Source organism: Gastrolobium bilobum, unplaced genomic scaffold (assembly GCF_033153095.1).
Source record: "Gastrolobium bilobum isolate Gb01-03AN ecotype WA unplaced genomic scaffold, APGP_CSIRO_Gbil_v1 utg15738, whole genome shotgun sequence".
Classification (NCBI taxonomy): Eukaryota; Viridiplantae; Streptophyta; class Magnoliopsida; order Fabales; family Fabaceae; genus Gastrolobium; species Gastrolobium bilobum.
This window is the reverse complement of record NW_026897416.1, coordinates 42532-61130: the sequence shown is the minus strand read 5'-3', so window position 1 is coordinate 61130 and position 18599 is coordinate 42532.

Genomic DNA, 18599 nt, shown 5'->3' with positions numbered 1-18599 from the left:
ATTTGGACGCCAAGGTAAGTGTTAGGTGGTATTACCTAATGTGACTATTAGCTAGCGTATAGAATTGTGAATTGTTGCTCACACGTGCCTTGGATTAATGTGCTGTTATATGCTATATGTATGCTGCTTATGAATGTGACAAGATGGAAAATTCTGTTATGAGAAGTAATTGTTATGTGGCAGTTTGGTACTGAAAGTACATGAAATATATGATATTATGATGATGATCTAGTCATGCATATACACCTCATAATTCATTTGTTTCTTGTTTGTGTGTGAAGCATATCATGGCATACATGCACAAATTTCATGCTGCTCATGGACTAGAATATTTATATAAATATGCATACGTTTGAGCACGCATCATATAGGCATCCCTTCGGTACCAGGGTATGGGACACTTGGCTTCCGTTCGCATAGGCCACTGTTGGAATTCACCTTTGAGGAGCCATCGTGGAATATCGACTGTGTATGTTAGTACGTGCACGACGGTGCTATGAACGTACAAGGAAATGGCGTTATATACGCACTAACAAGGAAATGGCGTTATATACGCACTATTATGACTATTATGAATATACATGACCATGGCGTTATATGCGCAATAAGATGATGATTAACAGTTGTACAAAATTTTAAATGTTGATGCGACTGTTTTGGAATTCTGTGCCTAGTTTAATCCTGTTGCATTATTGGTTTTTCTATCACACTACTGGGATTTTTCTCACCCCTCTTGGGGCTCAATTTTTATAAAATTGCAGGAGGACGAACAAGCATATGATGATATTGTTATTTGGATATTTGCTGTTTATTGCTGCTATTTTGGGATTTTTGCTGCTGCCTGCTTAGTCTTGTAGATGTTGGCTGATTATGATAATTTGATATAATATTTTGGGAAGATTGGACTACTGTTGAAACATGTTTTAAATTGTTACTTTTAAGATTTTATGGCCAACTGGTAAATTAGGAGATTCTAGTCCTGTTTTGCGAAAAACAATTTTTGAACGTTTTAAGTGCTGATTTATAAACAGATTTGGCGAGCACTTTGCGAGTCATAATTAGTAGGGCTACAGACCTTTGATTCGCCTATAATTTATATGCACGCAAAGCCCCACGTGTCTAGTTTCAGATTATATAAACTTTACAATGAAATTCTGAAAGCTCGATTTATCATGATTTTTGTGAGACAGACAGGCTTTTCAGGAAAATTATTATTTCAGAAAACAATGTATTGTGTAAAATTCCACCCTGATTTTTGTAAGCAACCAAATTTCAACTTAAGAGTTTAATTAACTACTTGAAAATGCGTCTTCAGTATTTAAATCAATTTCGCTGCGACTTTAATCCGCTTAGCTGACAACTTGCTTGGACGCATACAAGGGAGGGTGTCACAGTATTGAAGAATTGATAAACGAAGTGATGATGCTTGAAACGTAATTGATATTCTACAACCACCAAGGGGAGTAACGAGCAAGAAATAATGGACAATGGATTTGAACTGTAACATGATAGAAGGAACTATTAAGAGTTAAGAAATATGTACAAAATTGTGAGGAGAATATGAACTCTTGTACTAGTGACTATGTGATAAACTAGGTCAGAGGATTAACCAAAGTGAAAATAAACTATCGGTGAGAAGAATTAAACGAGAAAGTTATAATGAATTTACCTAGATGAAATATGTTTATATTATACCACTACTATTATTATTATTGGGGTAGCCCCATGTGAATATACCAAACACATTTTGCCGTTATATACGGATGTGATACAAACACCAGATGGACTGGGTCCATGTGTGCTCTGGAGTGTACTGGGTGCACATTTTGTCGTCATATATGGATATGTTATAAATATGAATTCCCCTGTGTACTGGGTGCACATTATGTGACTTGATATTACTATCTCTGTGCGGCTTAAGTGCCCGGAGAGTATGGATATCTATGTGCGGCTTATATGCCCGGAGTGTATGGCTATCTTCGTGCGGATTATATTCTCGGAGACTCTTGTTATCTCTACGCGGATTATGTTCCCGGAGACTATTATTATCTTATGTGAGGAATATGATACAAGGGAGTACCCTGCGTCGATGTGACTGCTAGTACAGATGAGATGCCTTATGTAAATGCACAACGGGGATTGTGTCGTGTAAAGAATGCTAGGTGTGATATCAGGTAATTTTAATTGAACAGTAATATATCAAATGGGATATAATATGTGAGACGTCATGAGAAGGTGTTTGAGGTATGATTTTTGAGCACTCGGTGATATGATGTGTATGTACCAAGTGTGGTGACATGGATTTTGGGTTTCACGGAAATTGTGAAGTTAATCGGGGGTCCTTGCCCTATGGGAAAAGGATAGCAACGTGTTGATATTGATAATTGAGTAAATGTTTTGCTAGGAGGACTAGTGAGGAAAAAACGTGAAGTTAAGATGGGGCCCGATGGCCTTTCATAAGAAGTTAGTTGTGATGGAGTTAAGAGAAGATGTCTAATATGGATCAGTAACTTAAATGGTGGTTACTAGAGAAAGGTTGATAGCTCGATGGAGTGACCTGGAGTACGGTATGTGATACATGCTTGGTAAGAGAGATATATCCTTTGGAGATGCACTGTATTGATAAAATTTTAGAAATTTGTTTAAGGATGAAATTAGTTCCAGGTGATAGAACGATTATGTTTGGAAATTACCAATGTGAGAAGGCTTATATGTGAGGATTACGATATAGTATTTTGAGTTGGACATCCATGATAAGGAAATTGAGGTATAAATGAATGAAACATATGTTGAATCTATAATATTGGTACGGAATGATGAGTAAAAATGGTTAGTTGGTGAAAATCTTAGGCGTAAGACCTTGGATGCGGAAGTCATTGATGAATTTTGTGTTTAGACTTGGAGATGGCTAATTTGATAGATAGACGAACAATAGGTGAAAGTTATTGATATGACGTTGTATGTGGGAAATTTCATGAATGGATTTGTGGTTGGAGGCCTTAAACGGTTAATGGGAGATATAAACTGTTATGAGGATTATTAGTTGTGTATCACCAAGAGAAAAATATAGTTGTGATTATCTAAGAAGAGGTGAAGCAAGGTGACAAAGTAAAATAAAGTATATAAATATGGAATTTAATGTGAGTTGGGATTTTGAGTACGGTAGATTATAATTGAAACTAGAAGGTAGGTGCCTGTGTGAAAGCTAAGGAAACAATGAAATGGTAAGATTAGTAACATTAATGGAAAGGACTGGTGTATTGGGGTATTGTTGAAACAGTAGTGGCAACGAAAGAATCGAAATACTAAAGAAAGTGAGAGCTAAAATATTCAGGAAATGACAGATAAATATACTTGGAGGTCGTCTGATGTTGTTATGCATGACCTTGGGCCAGATAAATAGATAACGATGAAAAGGGAAGTGAGATTAGGTAGACAAATTTGTAACATAACTATAGCATTACCTATAAATTAGTGAAAGTGCAATCGTGACACATGGAAAATTTTAAAATATTGTGAATTAGAAAGTCGTATCCCCGAAATAGACAAGTATTTGTGAAGGATTGGGGAGCGATGGATACCACAAAAATGAGGTTATTCCTGTGACGAAGGTAAAATAGTAAAGGTGCACACCTGAGGAGGCTATTTGAGAGTGGAATGACGAGATTTTCTGGCTAAATCTCGAGTCAGTGGACCGGTACGATGCTAATTATGCGGACAAAATTTCAAAAAGGAAGGGTGAATATAAAACCTCACATTTCTAAAACATATATTAATATATTAAATATGGATTAAAGGGAAAAATTAGTGAAAATCCTGAAAACTAGATCAAAATACAAAGAAAGGGTAAAGCGGTAATTAGCCAAACACGTAACCCTAGGAAGGTAAAACTGAGTAGGAGGTCTCAAATGATAAAAATAACCCTGGAAATGAATTCAGAACGAAAAATTGAGTGGATAGACAAGTTTCAGAAAATTTGGTGAATAATGTTTTTCCCGAGAAAAAATACAGCGATACAGTTGCACCGTAAAACATGCTGGATGAAGGCGAGAACATCAGCTTCTGCGGGTCTGTACACTGCATGACCCAGAAGATCTTGTCCAGCGATTACAACCATCTCGCTGCAGCAATAGGGTCCAAAGACCAAACAAAAGAAGGCGGCTTATGCTTTCTGAAAGCGTTCAGCCGACGGTCAATCACGTCACGGTACTCAGCAGGCTCCATAAAGGGTTCCAACACCCCAGTGACATGAGTGGCACTACCAATGTGACTCAGGCTCTGAACCTGAACACTAGGTAGAGACGGCGACGGTGGTGGCGGAGGATACTGGCCAACAGCAGGACCAACCCTCATCTCCTCCAAATAACCCTCATCAAGGTCATGTTCGCCAGCCGATTTGCCTCAAGAGCATCCTCCGTGGCCTTCTAGTTCGCCTCTCTTGCGGCGTCCATCATTGCCACGTTGACCAATCTAGTGGCCTCCTGCATCTCAGCCAATGCAGTCAGGATCGGGTCGGGTTGACCCTCAATAGTCTCGCGGGTTCTCCTGGGTATTACCATGACTTTGCACAAGTTACACACCTTATGAGTTGATCAGACCCACGCAATGTGATCACATTTGCATCATCATAATAACACTCAATGGAGAAAACACACAAGACAGACACAACCAAGCATCCTAATTATTGCAATACATACAGGCTTTTCCCTCGAACCATTGCTCTGATACCATAAAATGTAACACCCCGTATGCATCCGGTTTGTTAACATATCATCGTATTAAGCCACGCTTAATTTAAAAATGCGGAATATCTTTTTCTTTTCAATTATGATGTCATTATACTTAGCCAAGTTGATTACTTAATCATTTTCATAAAAACATCGCCTGTATGTAATTGCAAGAGACAACTAACTGAAATACCTCATAAAATAAGTAACAGTGAGTATCTAAAATCACGGAACTACAACATGTAGTCCGGACATAATCCTGATACATTATTACAGCTCAAATCTAAACTAAGATATAGTCAATCAATGTGGCATGGACAATCCCCATGCTAACCAAATAAGGCAACACAGCCGAACAAAGTCTCAACAACAACAACATAATACTAACAAGCTAATAGCATAGCATCAATAGATATAATCCAGCATCCAAACATGTAAGCAAATAAACAGCAATATCAGCTAAGCTCCGGCCTCCTATCGACAGAGGTCTCAACCCCCGCATTACCTGAACCTGAAAATGGTGCCCCAAACGTGGGGTGAGATCTCTAAAATGAAATCTCAGTAAGACAAGGGGTCCTCAAGGATCTTCCACCCCAAGCTCACTTACATGTGCAAATATAAGTTCAAAAGCATTTATTCAATATAAGTTCCAAAATAGTGCAATGCAGTAGATAATCATGTCATGTGTGTTCTAACAATTCTACTGATCAGATAAGTGCAGGAATACGTCTATTACCCACACAATACCAGCCCATGCTGTATCAGCCCATGCTGCACACACCCTAAAGGACCACCCCATGGCTTCCCTTTAAGGCAAACACCACATAAATATCATACAACAATTGCACTTAACAACTCCAAAGCATTTCAATAAACAATACATGAAAACCACATCATGCATATAAACCATCCCCCCATGGGAAATGGTGGAACCAACAATGGCTAAACCGAGGACACGAAAACTTACCTTGTAAACTAGCTATCCAAACCAAGAGTCCACACAAGCTCAAGGCCCACAAACAGCACAATTACAATATGCCCATACCATAATTAATCATCAATAATCATATCACAGATTACACTAAGTGATTAAGTCTTTCTTACTCATTTTAATTCATTACATGCTGTTTCTGCAGGAGGTATTCGAATACTCCTCGATGAGTATTCGAATACTCCAAGTCTCTAGAAAGTATTCGATTACTTTCATTTAAGTATTCGAAAACTACCAAGTATCCGAATACTTTTCCCCCAGCATCCGATTACCACATTATTCGAATACCAAACCCCACTGTATTCGAATACTTTCCAGTATTCGAATACCAAACCCCTACAAGGAGTATTCGACTACCATATTCAAACTACTGATGCAAATCTTTACCAAATACTCTAAGATTTTACTATGTTAAACTAGACATCTAAGCTTTCCAACGACACATCTTATGCCTCAATCGGAGTTGTATAACTCTGGTTATGATTTTTGCAAAGTTCCTACAACAAGCTGAATTTCCAACAATAGGGTCTCGACTTCAAACATACACTGAGAGAAATCGACTTATCCAATGGATCTAAAATTTTACAGGGTTTAGCCCTATGTGTTAGCTTCACATAGGTTCAAATCTCACTCAATTTAGAGCTCTGTAGCTCAAGATATCGCAATTTTACTAAACTAGGTCGCTGCTGTCTCGCTAAGTATTCGATTACTGCATTTTCCCAGAAAAGTATTCGAATACTGCCCGAAAAGTATTCGAATACTTCTTCGACAAAATGCAAAAAACTGAGTTTTAAAGGTAAAATCAACCCCTATTGATCCAAACTCGATCTGGAGTCCAAGAACTCCTTAAACAGATGTTTATTAACATGTTATGAACCCAGAAACACATTCCTTTTATCAAATGGTTCAAGTTACGATTTTTAATTGCTTAAACAAGCTTAAAACATCAAAATACACAAGGGTGATCATGGTATACCTTCCAAGCTCTAAAAATCCGAAAATGAGACACACAAGGGGTCCTCTACACAGCACAATGGTTCAGACTTTACAAAGCTACGAAAATACACTTAAAGCTTGACCCTTTATGCCAAAAGGTGGCTTCTTGAAGCTCAAGAAGCCAAGAACAAGGCTCCACACACTCAAACTCCAAATTACAGCCCCAAACCCCACCAAACAGCGGCTGGTCATCTCAAAACAAAGGTCATTCTCACACTCCCAAGGTTGCTCTCCAGTGTCAAAGAGTCTAGAGGTGAAGAATCCATCATAAAAGTGGTGTCTTGATGAGTTCTATGGAGAAAAGGCAAGGGCTTGGTGAAGGAGAAGAGTGGCAGGCAAGGTGGAGCTCTCAACTCAGAAAATAGGCTGCGTAGAAGCAAGAAATTTGACCTAGGTTATTGTGCAAATGCCTATTTATACCCCCATTAAGTTTAATCGCACAATATTAGCATTAATAGCTACACTTATCATTTTAATCTCAAACTTTAGATTCTGAACCTACTCATTTTTCTCAGATTTATCATATTTTTATTTTATTTTTCGCAGCACCTTTCTGGTACGCGCTTTTCCATAGTTAGTATCAGTTCTGGCACCAGTTCTCATTATTTTAACTTGAAACTCGTTTACAAGTCCTACGTAATATTCTAGTAATTATCATGCACTAATTATAATTTTCCGGGATACTTTTTCGGTACGCATTTATACCGACTAGCAGAACCGGTATCTGCACTTTTCGTCAGAAAATCGACTTTCAACATTAATACTCACTTACTATAATTATTAAAGACTCATAATAATTATTAGGGTCAATTATGGAATTACCTCATAATTATCTAGTTAATTTCCTTAATTAGCGGTGTGGGTTCTTACATTCACCCCACATTTTTAGAATTTTGTCCTCAAAATCAGAAAACATACCTGTCCCGAAGCGCGGGATACTGTCAGAGAAGCTCGTCCTCTCGCTTCCAGAATTACCCTTCAGGAATTCTTCCCGTCCATCGAACTCTGACCATTGAAATGATCTCGCACCTCAGCTGCTTCTCGCCACGATCGAGAAACTTGAGTGGTCCGACGGGAGTTTTCAAGTTCTCCCGAACCTCCACAACATCCAGTTGCACTACGTGCGAAGGATCCGCTACAAACTTGCAAAGTTGAGACACGTAAAACACGTCGTGGGTGTTGATCAAGTTCAGAGACAAGGCAAACCGATAGGCAACAGATCCTACTCTACCACGTAACTGGTATTGCCCAATGAATCGCGGACTCAGTTTCCTCGCTCCGAGTTCCTGAACAACACCGGTGACAGTGAAAGTTTCACAAACACGTGCTCACCCTTACTGAAAGAAAGTGGGCAGACTTTGACAATCTGTCCACAAAGACCCAAAAAGAGTCACAGCCAGTCTGAGTCTTCGGCAAACCCACAACGAAGTCCATGGAAATACTTTTCCATTTCCACAACGGTACCTCAAGAGCTTGAAGCTTACCAACGGCTTCTGGTGTTCAATCTCCACCTTCAGGCAAATCAAACACTTGGACACATACACCGCTATGTCCTTCTTCAATCCACGACACACCATCTTGGTTCTTCTCCAAAAGCTTATTCTCGACTCTCAAAGTCTCAAATTCGAGAAGTGCATCCTCAAACAAAGAGGTCACTGTCAGAACTCAAAGTTTCACAATGACGTCACGACGTCATCCGATTCTCTGGGATCATTAGTCATTCCCTCAATAGGGGTGACCTAACCCCACAAACTCTAATCTACACAACACTCGAGTGAGTTGGGTTCTATTCCATGACTCTAACTTCAACAAGACTAGCAATTTATAATCCATATCCTCAAAATAAATTCATATTCATTTCAAAGTACAAAATCATAATCATGTTCAATTCCACCAATACATGTTAGTTAACCAACTCATTTACATAGTAACGTACCTTAGTTCACGTACACCTGCAAAATTTTAAATTTTAATAACATAATAGCTAAAAACTCTATGTAACGGTATACCTCACTCTCCATGGTATCTGCAAAATTGAGAGTTAGTCAAAGGTGAAATAACATTGATATATATTACCACAATTCATTGTACTCATTTCATGCTTAACACTATCAACGACTTATGAAGCATATCAATAATCAACATAAAATCCTAGAGTCATGGAGACCACTCAACTCACAAGCTACTTGTACATGCACAAAACTCGCATATACAAGAACGCGCGTGGCCTTTGCCACCAATTCCAAGTGTTACACACTCAGTTTCCCTGAAGAAAAGTTCACACTCTCAAACAGAGCACCATCATGATTAAGTAATGGTGTAAGGCATCTAGCCTCAATAACAAAAATGACCGGTGCTTCCCATAGAGACACGTTCGGTCAGATCAAGTCTTTCGCCGAAAGACCCTCAGAACACTACTTCAACTCAGCCAACTCTGGTGGCGACATCCGGTATGGAGCTAATAACAAGGCCCCACACCAGGCAATAATTCAATGGAGAACTCTGTCTCCCGCTGTGGTGGAAACTCAGGAATCTCCTCAGGAAACACCTAGAGGAATTCCTTCACCACAGGAATGCCAGTGAGATCCTCCCGTGTCCCACTCACCAAACCTCTCAACAATGGTATAACCGAATGCCCTTGCACTCAGGCCCCCCCTAGCCAGCAATAATGATATAGGTAAGGCGAGGAAATGGCTGTTGAATCACGCGGAGACATCACCACTCGCTAGGCACAATAGTCAACAATCAATCAATCAATCAATCGTCACACAACTATTGGACAATCCATCCATGCCAAGGATGATTTCCAAATTAGCCATCGGCAATCCAATCAGATCTACCGAGTAAACGCGGCCATCCCACTGAAACACCACGTCTCGATGTATAGTGGAGGTAACGCACTTTTCTCCGGTGGCGGTAGTCACCCGCAACGGCGGAGAAGCACAAACATGGGCAACTCAAGCCCCAAAGCAATCGGGGTTGCCACAAACGAATGCGTAGCCCCGGAATCAAACAAAACAACAACCACAATTCCACCAATGTAAACAGTACCTCTAACAAGGTTTGGAGCTTGGTCCAACAACTGACGATCCACAGTGTAAACTCGCCCCGTGGCAGGTGGCACATCTGGTGCCGCTGTAGATGCCATAGGAATCATCTGAAGTGGAACTACCTGAACTGCTGCAGCTCTTGTCGTCGATGACGAACAATCTCTGGAGTAGTGACCCTCCTGGCCACAGCAAAAACAGATCAACTGACCGGTAGCACATCGTCCAGCATGCTCCTTTCCGCACCCCGTACATCTCGGAGTGGAAGGAGGCCTAGCAAAGCTCCCCTGCTGTGAAGCAGTCCTCTTGAACTGACCAGGCGCCTGCCTAGTCACCAACGGTTTACCTTTGCCCTTCCCAGCAAACCTCCTGTCTTTCCAGGAAGTGGAACAACCTGTTCCCTTAGCCTCATCAATCTTGACCCTCTTAGCCTTGCTCGTAACGTAGACATCCTTTATGTCCTTACACTGCTGAACCAGTGTACCAAAATCCCTCGAAGCAGCTCCAGCAATGTGCTCTGCAATCACCTCACTAAGTCCCCTGCGGAACTTAGCAGCCAAAAACATCGGAGTAGGCACCGCCATCCGAAAGTGTGCGAACTTTGCAAGCTCATTGAACTTGGCCAGGTACTCGTCAACAGACATCGAGCCCTGAACCGATCTATCAAATTCCCCTTACTTCCTCTCCTACGCGTCAAAAAGGAAATACTTGCCCAAAAAGTAGTCCTCGAAGAATGGCCACGTCATAACATGACCCTGCATCTCAAAAGCACGAGAGGTGTTCGTCCACCACTCATGGGCATCGCCCTCCAGCATGTAAGTCGAGAACATCAGCTTTTGCGGGTCTGTACACTGCATGACCCGGAAGATCTTGTTCAGCGATTGCAACCATCTCGCTGCAGCAATAGGGTCCAAAGGCCCATCAAAAGAAGGCGGCTTATGCTTTCTGAAAACGTTCAGCCGACGGTCAATCATATCACGGTCCTCAGCAGGCTCCATAAAGGGTTCCAACACCCCAGTGACATGAGTAGCACTACCAATGTGACTCAGGCTCTCAACCTGAACACTAGGTGGAGGCGGCGGCGGTGGTGGCGGAGGATACTGGCCAACAGCAGGACCAACCCTCATCTCCTCCAACATAACCCTCATCAAGGTCATGTTCGCCAGCCGATTTTCCTCAAGAGCATCCTCCGTGGCCTTCTGGTTCGCCTCTCTTGCGGCGTCCATCATTGCCACGTTGGCCAATCTAGTGGCCTCCTGCATCTCAGCCAATGCAGTCAAGATCGGGTCGGGCCCTCAATAGTCTCGCGGGTTCTCCTGGGTATTACCATGACTTTGCACAAGTTACACACCTTATAAGTTGATTAGACCCACGCAATGTGATCACATTTGCATCATCATAATAACACTCAATGGAGAAAACACACAAGACAGACACAACCAAGCATCCTAATTATTGCAATACATACAGGCTTTTCCCTCGAACCATTGCTCTGATACCATAAAATGTAACACCCCGTATGCATCCGGTTTGTTAACATATCATCGTATTAAGCCACGCTTAATTTAAAAATGCGGAATATCTTTTTCTTTTCAATTATGATGTCATTATACTTAGCCAAGTTAATTACTTAATCATTTTCATAAAAACATCGCCTGTATGTAATTGCAAGAGACAACTAACTGAAATACCTCATAAAATAAGTAACAGTGAGTATCTAAAATCACGGAACTACAACATGTAGTCCGGACATAATCCTGATACATTATTACAGCTCAAATCTAAACTAAGATATAGTCAATCAATGTGGCATGGACAATCCCCATGCTCACCAAATAAGGCAACACAGCCGAACATAGTCTCAACAACAGCAACATAATAATAACAAGCTAATAGCATTGCATCAACAGATATAATCCAGCATCCAAACATGTCAGCAAATAAACAACAATATCAGCTAAGCTCCGGCCTCCTGCCGATAGACGTCTCGACCCCCGCATTACCTGAACCTGAAAATTGTGCCCCAAACGTGGGGTGAGATCTCTAAAAAGAAATCTCAGTAAGACAAGGGGTCCTCAAGGATCTTCCACCCCAAGCTCACTTACATGTGCAAATATAAGTTCAAAAGCATTTATTCAATATAAGTTCCAAAATAGTGCAATGCAGTAGATAATCATGTCATGTGTGTTCTAACAATTCTACTGATCAGAGAAGTGCAGGAATATGTCTATTACCCACACAATACCAGCCCATGTTGTATCAGCCTATGCTGCACACACCCTAAAGGACCACCCCATGGCTTCCCTTTAAGGCAAACACCACATAAATATCATACAACAATTGCACTTAACAGCTCCAAAGCATTTCAATAAAAATACATGAAAACCACATCATGCATATAAACCATCCCCCCATGGGAAATGGTGGAACCAACAATGGCTAAACCGAGGACACGAAAACTTACCTTGTAAACTAGCTATCCAAACCAAGAGTCCACACAAGCTCAAGGCCAGCACAATCACAATCTGCCCATACCATAATTAATCATCAATAATCATATCACAGATTACACTAAATGATTAAGTCTTTCTTACTCATTTTAATTCATTACATGTTGTTTCTGCAGGAGGTATTCGAATACTCCTTGATGAGTATTCGAATACTCCAAGTCTCCAGAAAGTATTCTATTACTTTCATTTAAGTATTCGAATACTACCAAGTATCCGAATACTTTTCCCCCAGCATCCGAATACCACAGTATTCGAATACCAAACCCCACGGTATTCGAATACTTTCCAGTATTCGAATACCAAACCCCTACAAGGAGTATTCGACTACCAGATTAAAACTATCGATGAAAATCTTTATCGAATACTCTAAGATTTTAATATGTTAAACTATACATCTCAAGCTTTCCAACGACATATCTTATGCTCAATCGGAGTTGTATAACTCTGGTTATGATTTTTGCAAAGTTCCTACAACAAGCTGAATTTCCAACAATAGGGTCTCGACTTCAAACATACACTGAGAGAAATCGACTTATCCAATGGATCTAAAAATTTACAGGGTTTAGCCCTATGTGTTAGCTTCACATAGGTTCAAATCTCACTCAATTTAGAGCTCTGTAGCTCAAGATATCGCAATTTTACTAAACTAGGTCGCTGCAGTCTCGCGAAGTATTCGATTACTGCATTTCCCCCGAAAAGTATTCGAATACTTCTTCGACAGAATGCAGAAAACCGAGTTTTAAAGGTAAAATCGACCCCTATTGATCCAAACTCGATCTGGAGTCCAAGAACTCCTTAAACAGATGTTTATTAACATGTTATGAAACCAGAAACACATTCCTTTTATCAAATGGTTCAAGTTACGATTTTTAATTGCTTAAACAAGCTTAAAACATCAAAATACACAAGGGTGATCATGGTATACCTTCAAAGCTCTAAAAATCCAAAAATGAGACACACAAGGGGTCCTCTACACAGCACAATGGTTCAGACTTTACAAGGCTACGAAAATACACTTAAAGCTTGACCCTTTATGCCAAAAGGTGGCTTCTTGAAGCTCAAGAAGCCAAGAACAAGGCTCCACACACTCAAACTCCGAATTACAGCCCTAAACCCCACCAAACAGCGGCTGGTCATCTCAAAACAAAGGTCATTCTCACACTCCCAAGGTTGCTCTCAAGTGTCAAAGAGTCTAGAGGTGAAGAATCCATCATAAAAGTGGTGTCTTGATGAGTTCTATGGAGAAAAGGCAAGGGCTTGGTGAAGGAGAAGAGTGGCAGGCAAGGTGGAGCTCTCAACTCAGAAAATAGGCTGCGTAGAACCAAGAAATCTGACCTAGGTTATTGTGCAAATGCCTATTTATACCCCCATTAAGTTTAATCGCACAATATTAGCATTAATAGCTACACTTATCATTTTAATCTCAAACTTTAGATTCTGAACCTACTCATTTTTCTAAGATTTATCATATTTTTATTTTATTTTTCGCAGCACCTTTCTGGTACGCGCTTTTCCATAGCTAGTATCAGTTCTGGCACAAGTTCTCATTATTTTAACTTGAAACTCGTTTTACAAGTCCTACGTAATATTCTAGTAATTATCATGCACTAATTATAATTTTCCGGGATACTTTTTCGGTATGCATTTATACCGACTAGCAGAACCGGTATCTGCACTTTTCGTCAGAAAATCGACTTTCAACATTATTACTCACTTACTACAATTATTAAAGCCACATAATAATTATTAGGGTCAATTATGGAATTATCTCATAATTATCTAATTAATTTCCTTAATTAGCGGTGCGGGTTCTTACAGACAACACCACTTTTCAGCTTTCTTCTCTCTCCTTCCTCCCTTCCAAAACTGCACCCCCACCATGAATGCCCAAGGAAAAGCTTCAAAACTTCTCTTCCTCATAACTCCTTCAATACTACTCTGAATCAATAAAAGTTTGTGAGCAAAGTTGTTGGAAATCGTCATCCGAACACATCCCACCGATTACTTTTCCTTGAAACCCTCTCATTTGAGAGAAAAGGGCCAAAATCAGCCACGAAATTTGGAGGAGTTTTTGTGATTTTGGAGTTGTGTGTTCAAGCCATTGCTTGGGGATCACTTGGAGGGGTCCTAGGCCAAGCTTGTGAGTATATTTCAACCCCTTTTATGTATTGATTCATGAATTTAAATTTTGAAAACCAAGAGCATGAGTTGTGTAATTGATGTAGTTAGAGAGCTCAAATTGAAATTGTGTATTAGATGAAAGTGACTTAGAATGATGTTTTAAAGTGATTAATGTAATAAAAATTATTGTGGACTTATTTGGTAACTTGGGTAAATTTTGGATTGGACGATTCAACACTTTATGAAATGACTATGTGGGATGATCGTGTAATTGAGTTGTGGAGTATTTGTATGAGTTAATTATAGGATTTTAAGATGTGTGGAAGTGTTGAATTGGATGGAATAACCTTTTGTTAGTAAGCATGAACATTTCGGCCAAGTAAAGGAAATTGGGGATTTAATGTTGTAAAATCATGCAATTGATGTGTTGTGTTGTTAAATGGTATTTAGAGGTGTTGTGTGATGAATTGATGAATTGGAAATTAGAGGAAAAAATGCTTGGAGTGTGTGTGATGTGTACTTGGACCTAGAATGAAATAATTGGAAAAATGAGGTTGTGATGGTGTAAGATAGAAAGTAGGACCTATAATGGGGTTGTGATAGCCTTGGGATGCTATAGAAAAATAAAAAAAAAATATTTTGTAATTTAAGCCTTGTTTGGCCGAACCTACCATGTGTAGGGGAGGATTTTGGTGCTTTGTAATCTTGATTGATTGCACCTTTTATTGATGATCCTTGTGTGATCATTGTAGGTTACCTCCCGCAGAATTGAACCCTGAACCAGGAGCTCGGTGGGTTGCCCTTGGTCCCGGACCAAAGGGGATTGTGGTGAGTATTTGAAACCATGCTTGAAGAGTTAATAACTTGCACGTGTTTGTATGAATGGTAATTAATTGGGAATTGTAACACCCCGTATGCATCCGGTATGTTAACATGTCATCGTATTAAGCCACGCTTAATTAGAATGCGGAATAACTATTTCTTTCATTCAATTATGACGTCATTATCATTACCAAGTTGAATTACTTATTTCATTTTCAAAACATTGCCTGTATGTAATTACAAAAGGCAGCTAACTGAAAAATCTCATTATATAAATAACAGTGAGTATCTAAAATCACGGAACTACAACAAGTAGTCCGGACATAATCCTGATACATTATTACAGCTCGAATCTAAAACAAGAGACATAGTCAATCAATGTGGCATGGACAATTCCCATGCTCACTAAATAAGGCAACAAGCCCAACAAGTCTCAACAACAACAACATAACCACGACAAGCTAATAGCATATCATCAACAGATATAATCCAGCATCCAAACATGTCAGCATATAAACAGCAATATCAACTAAGCTCCAGCCTCCTGCCGCTGGAGGTCTCAACCCCCGCATTACCTGAACCTGTAAATGGTGCCCCAAACGTGGGGTGAGATCTCTAAAAAGAAATCTCAGTAAGACAAGGGGTTCTCAAGGACTCTTCTGCCCCAAGCTCACTTACAAGTATATTATAAGTTCTAAAATAGTAATTTCAATGCATGTTCATGTTAAAGCATTTATATCATGATAGTATAATCTCTTGCTCAACGAGCTAAATACTACAATTCTTTATCATGTGATGTATGCAAATGCGGTTCGACTAGCTAGAGAACATGATAGGGATTATGCACGTCTGCGACTCATCTAACATAAGAGTCGCAGTCTTATGCCTTACACACCAGAGTCGCTGTCTGATTGTGTAAGTCACAATATCACTTTCATACTCTACATGCCTTACACACCAGAGTCGCTGTATGATTGTGTAAGTAACGACATCATAGTCACACACTACATGTCTTACACACCAGAGTCGTTGTCTGATTGTGTAAGTAACAACATCATATTCATATATCTCAGGCATATATCATGCATAAAACATTTTCATAAAAGCATCCCATGCATATAAACCACCCTCCCATGCATATAAACAACAGACTAATCCGAGGACACAAAAGCTTACCTTGCAAGCTAACAATTCAAGCCAAGAGTCCACACAAGCTCAAGGCCCACAAACAGCATAATCACAATCTGTTTATACAATAATTAATCATCAATAATCATTGCTCAAGATTCTATAAGTGATTAAGGCTTTCTAACTCATTTTAAGTCATTTCATGCTGTTTCTGTATGAGGTATTCGAATACTCCACGAGTAGTATTCGAATACTCCAGCTCTCCAGAAAGTATTCGACTACTATCACCTAAGTATTCGAATACTACCAAGTATCCGAATACTTTTCCTCCCAGTATCCGAATACCACAGTATCCGAATACCAAACCTCACTGTATTCGAATACTTTCCTATATTCGAATACTTCTTCAAAGGTATCCGAATACTTTTCTTCCCATAAAAGTATTCCCATACTCCTGCAAGGAGTATTCGACTACCAGTTTAAAACTACAGTTTCAACTCTTTACCAAATACTCTAAGTTTTCAATATGTTAAACTAGACATCTCAAGCTTTCCAACGACATATTTTATGTCTCAATCGGAGCTGTATAACTCCGGTTATGATTTTCGCAAAGTTTGTACAACAACTGAATTTCCAGCAATAGAGTCGATACTTCAAACATAAACTGAGAGCAATCCAATTATCCAATGGATCTGAAAATTTACAGGGTTGTAGCCCTATGTGTTAGCTTCACATAGGTCCAAACCTCACTCAATTTAGAGCTCTATAACTCAAGATATCAAAATTTTACTAAACTAGGTTGCTGTTGTCTCGCGAAGTATTCGATTATTGTATTTTTTCAGGAAGTATTCGAATACTGCCCGAAAAGTATTCAAATACTTCTTCAACAGAATGCAGAAAACTGAGTTTTAAAGGTACAATTGACCTCCAATGATCCAAACTCGATCTGGAGTCCAAGAACTCCTTAAACAGATGTTTATTAACATGCTTAGGACTCAGAAACACATTCCTTTATTCAATTGATCAAAGTTTTACTTTTTAACCGATTAAACAAGCTTAAAATCATCAAAAGACAAAGAGGTGTTCATGGTATACCTCTAAGCTCCAAAAATCCGAAAATGAGACACCATAAGGGTCCTCAACACAGCACCAAAGTTCAGACTTAGGCAAGACACGAATTTGACCACTAAGCTTGGTCCTTTAAGCCAAAAGCTCGCTTCTTGGCACCACAAAAGTCATGAACAAAGCCTCCACTAAGGTAGTTCACAAACTCAGCCCCAAGTAACACAACTCAGAAGCTAAACTCAGCAAGAATGTGTCTTTCTTTCCCACAATGTATACTCTCAAGTGCACTGATATGATCCCCAATAGGAATGGAGGAATGGATCTACTAGGAATGGAAATTCTAACCCCAAATTCATCCACCAACACGACCTGTTAAGAATAGAGCGTATCTCACGCTACAGACATCGGAATCGGACGTTTCCAAATTGAGGTGAAAGATCTCTTTTTGAATCGCGACTTTGACTCAAGAATCACCGAAAACCGACGCGTATATTAAGAGATATGAACCGAGACTATTTTGGACGAAAATTGAAGGTTTGGGTGATAGGGTTTGATACAAGAATTTGTGAACACAATCAAGAAACGATAATTGGAAGGCGCCACAATCCAAAGATTGATAAGCCTATGAACGCCACAAGGATTAGCACCCTTGATAAGTTCTGAGATTCTAAAAAAAAACCCTAGAGAAGCTAGTCTCTCACCAAAAAAAGGAAGAATGAAAGATGGAAGAGGAAGAATCAAAAGGAAATGCTAAGACTTGGTTGGTTTCAAGGGAGAAAGCTCAAGTTTGAAAGGGAACAAGCAATGGAACAGTACCAAGGCTGATCAGCCTCCAAAGGTCACGTAGGAATAGAAATTTCCTAGGCTTTTGAGTCCAAAAGTTATATTTATAGGCACTTAAGCTTTAAACACACAGTATTAACAATAATAGCTACGCTTAGCATTTTAATCCCAAACTTAGGATTCTGAACCTACTCAATTTTACAAGATTTATCATATTTCTATATTAATTTTCGCAGCACCTTTCTGGTACGCGCTTTTACGTAGCCAGTATCAGTTCTGGCACCAGTTCTCATTATTTTAACTTGAAACTTGAAATCACAGTCCTACATATTATTCTAGGAATATTCATGCACTTATTATGATTTTCCGGGATACTTCATGGGTACGCATTTATACCGAGTAGCAGAAC